We start from the raw sequence: 4,501 nt of genomic DNA on the forward strand, positions 1-4,501 counted from the left end.
TGAACCTTATATGTAACTTGACTAGAAATTTATGTAGATTGTCTTGATGCTTTTTAAATTGATGTTTAACAACTTCAACATTGTGTTCTAATCAAATATGGACCAATTTCGAAATTTGCATATGGGGTCTTTCCGGAATTGTTATATGTTGTTGCCGGCCTCATTTAAACTTGCTTTGATGTGTTGCTCTTGTATGCATCATCTCTTGCCATGAGTAGCATCATATAGCTTTGTCATGCATCATACTTGGTTGAGCATCATGCCTTGTTCCCGTGTTGAGTGTTCACCGTGTGTTTGCTTCTTTCCGGTTGTGCTTCTTCTCGATAGTTCCTGTTTTGTTGCGATCGTGAGGATTCGTTCGACTCGCTTGGTTCGTCTACGTGGTTTCATCTTCTTCATGGAATCGTTCTTCTTCCTAGCGGGATTTCAGGCAAGATGACTGTCACCTTGGATCTCACTACTATCATTGCTATGCTAGTTATCTCGATGCTATCGCTATGTCGCGCTACCTACCACTTGTTGTCAAGCCTCCCAAATTGCCATGAAAACCTCTAACCTTTTCACCCTTCCTAGCAAACCGTTGGTTGGCTATGTTACCGCTTTGCTCAGCCCCTCTTATAGCGTTGCTAGTTGCAGGTGCAGTTGCAGGTTTCCATGTTGGAACATGGATACCATGAACTTTGTTGGGATATCACAATATCTTTTATATTCAATTAATGCATCTATATACTTGGTAAAGGGTGGAAGGCTTGGCCTTATGCCTGGTGTTTTGTTCCACTCTTGCTGCCCTAGTTTCCGTCATAGCGGTGTTATGTTCCTTGATTTTGCGTTCCTTACGCGGTTGGGTGTTATGGGAACCCCTTGACAGTTCGCTTTGAATAAAACTCCTCCAGCAAGACCCAACCTTGGTTTTACATTTGCCTAACAACCTATTACCCTTCCCTTGGGTCGGCCAACCCGAGGGTCATCTTTATTTTAACCCCCCCCCCCCGGGCCAGTGCTTCTCTAAGTGTTGGTCTGAACTGGGCACCCTGCGGGGCCACCTCGGGGCAACTTGAGGGCTGGTTTTACTCGTAGCTTGACCAGTCCGGTGTGTCCTGAGAACGAGATACGTGCGACTCCTATCGGGATTGTCGACACATCGGGCGGCTTTGCTGGTCTTGTTTTACCATTGTCGAAATGTCTTGTAACCGGGATTCCGAGACTGATCGGGTCTTCCCGGGAGAAGGAATATCCTTTGTTGACCGTGAGAGCTTGTGATGGGCTAAGTTGGGACACCCCTGCAGGGTACAAACTTTTGAGAGCCGTGCCCGCGGTTATGTGGCAGATGTGAATTTGATAATATCCAGTTGTAGAGAACTTGACACTTGACGTAACTAAAATGCATCAACCGCGTTGCGTAACCGTGATGGTCTCTTTTCGGGGAAGTTCGAGAGGAGAACACGGTTGGGTTATGTTTGAGTGGAAGTAGTTCAGGATCACTTCTTGATCACGACTAGTTGGCGACCGTATGCGTAGATTCTCATCTTACTCTTGTATTCGTAAGTTAGCCACCATACATGCTTAGTCGCTGCTGCAACCTCACCAGTTTACCCCTTCCATACCCTTTAAGCTTTGCTAGTCTTGATACCCATGGTAATGGGATTGCTGAGTCCTCGTGACTCACAGATTACTACAACAACAGTTGCAGGTACAGGTTATGCGATGATCATGACGCGAGAGCGATGTTTATTTGTGTTGGAGTTCTTCTTCTTCTTCGTCGTTCTTGGGTTAGGTTCCGGGTCGGCAGCCTGGGCTAGCAGGGTGGATGTCGTTTGAGTTTCTGTTTGTGTTTCATCCGTAGTCGGATGTTGTTCTCATGTATGATGTTGATGTATTCTTGGGGCATTTGTGCCTTATGTATGTATCCCAACTATTATGTAATGGTACGATGTAATGATATCCACCTTGCAAAAGCGTTTCAATATGCGGGTCTATCCTTGGTGGGACCTTCGAGTTCTTCTCGGATAGGGTCGCATATTGGGCGTGAAACCTTGTGAGCCTTTCCATGGGTATATAATGCCTTTGGTAAATGGTATCCTCTGCTTTATTAACCATGCTCTACTTTCGAGCTTGTATTATTTACTCCGAAGTTTGTGGTATATGTTCCTAAGATGCCCCGATGGGTTGAACCAACGCCTTCCCTAATCTGTGTGAACCCGAAAGATTTCATGGGTCATACTTATGTGGTATTGCACCAGGTAAAAATTTCAACAACTAATGTCAATGTCGAAATACGAGAGGTGAATGGAAGGTTATGCATTGAAGAAGTGGGAGTCGACCTTGAACCTTTGTGTGCATGCCCATGGACACGATGTAGATCCAATCATGGAAGCTTCTTGTAATAATAACTATTTCCTTGATATAATATCTTTTGGTATCGGTGAATTGGTCCTTTGCAATCGCGGTTCTGACCATATGTTCTTCTCTGATCCCATTTCTGGGACAGGTTAAATCACTTGTCTTTTGCAGGTCAATACGCCTGCCCAACCTCTATTATGATTTGTCGGTGTTCTGGGAATGGGGGTCCCCAGACTTGCCTGCCTGCGGCCCCCTACGTGGCTAAGTCAGCGGGCCGTACGGCCCATCTTCATCAACAAGGCATCCAAGACCCTCGCGAGGGGTCAGGCCTCGCGAGGCGGACGACGCAAGACCTCCTTAGGAGTGTCCTAGCCAAGCAGGCTCACGAGGGGCGGAGATATCAAGGCGGGGCAAACCTCACGAGGCTCTCGTGACGTGAGCCATGACGATCGGCCAGAGGCGGGTGCCAGCGCGCAACGTCCTTGTTTCCTCTTTGGTGCTAAGGAGGCAAGCGCAGGCGAGGAGTACCGAGGCATCAGGCAAAGGTTACCATATCGGTGCAACGAGACCAAGACCAGAAGGACGGCAGGACGGAGGTCATCGTGGAGCCCAAGACGGCGTCACCACCAGAGCCTTTCGCATGCGAAGACCAGTTTTGTCAGGATAGCTTGTACTAGTTGTCCCCCTTCAAATTTTCCGCCGTTGTTGGCTCCCTTCCCGCTCAATATTTGGGGAGAGGACCAGGGCCTATATAAGTAGAACTAGCCACCACAGTAGGGGCAGCTCAGCTTGATCTGATCTGATCGAGAGCCTACCCTAGCCACAAGAACACCTCAACCTCAGGAGGCTGTTCTTCCCCTTGTACTGTTCATCATCAGCCCAAGAGGCAATCCACCACCACCACACTGGAGTAGGGTATTACACCACAACGTTGGCCCGAACCAGTATAAATCTCATGTCTTTCTATGTTGCGAGTTCGTCGAGTTCGTCCGCGAGATCTTAGTGAGTTAGGGCGTGGATCCGTAGGAGGGAAAGACTTCGCGCGCACCCCAGAATTCAAACCTTAAGGGTTTGCCGGAACCCCACATCCGACATTTGGCGCGCCGGGTAGGGGTGTGCCGGAGCTTCTTCTCCACCAATCGACTTGCTGACACTCCGTGGCCACGATGTCCGACGACCCAAGGGCTGACTCCGACCGCTGGGCAGCCTGGCCGGCCCGGGCGGTGCCACCTGCCCACGAAGCCCTCGACCCCGCGCTCCAGGCGGCGCGAGCGCCGTCCAACGCTGCGGGGCGCGGGCGGCGCGGCCAAGCGTTGTCCACCATCCCTCCGCGGCAAGTGCGAGCCGCTGCAAGGCAACAAGCCACGCTGCAGTGACGGCGCCGCATTCACGGCGGGAGCAGGAAAACATGCGAGCAGCACTCACGGTGGCACAAGAGCTGTTGCGGTGATGGCTGATGGAGAGCGGCCGGGATGCAGTGCTGGAACGCGTTGGCGAGCTGCTGGATGCAGCGGCGTCGGGAGCACCGCCCTTCTGTCATCAGCTTCCTCCTCAGGCCACTACAGGGTCTCACGGCGGGCCCCGCCGGAACCACGCGCCGTCAGGTGTGCGAGGGGGCTTCGTCAACACTAGCACGGCCGGCGGCGCTGGGGGCTCTGCCGCCCCCATGCCGCCCGCGGCAAGCATGAGCACAAGCGCCGCCTCTCATGGCCCAAGTGGGATGACGCGCTATCATCCTCAGGACGCCACGCTGGGCCGGACAACATGGAGTGTGGGGCACTACGGCGACGTGTTCGGGGTGCAGCCCCGTAAGCCTACGTGCCCCGCATGATGGACCAGGATTACGCACGGGAGGACGATCCTGGCTCATTCATCAGAGAAGGTTGGGAAGAAGAGGCGCTGGGAGTTGAGGCCTTCCAGGAGCCGCCGGGGAACCACCACGACCATGTGTGCAACGACAACTACAGGGTACCCCTAATCCCTCAAGAGCAAGCTTATGCTAGCCATGAGTCGCAGGAGGAACAGATCACCACAACGGCTGGCGGCCCCGGCTCGGCAGCCTCCCTGCCAGCAGGGGGATCGCGTTGGGGGCTGCAGGAGAGGGGTCGGGAGCCAGGCCCCTCCCCACGGCGCGCGAAGCCAGGGGACACCCAGAGGTAGG

This window comes from Aegilops tauschii, chromosome 6, assembly GCF_002575655.3.
Source record: "Aegilops tauschii subsp. strangulata cultivar AL8/78 chromosome 6, Aet v6.0, whole genome shotgun sequence".
NCBI classification, from domain to species: domain Eukaryota; kingdom Viridiplantae; phylum Streptophyta; class Magnoliopsida; order Poales; family Poaceae; genus Aegilops; species Aegilops tauschii.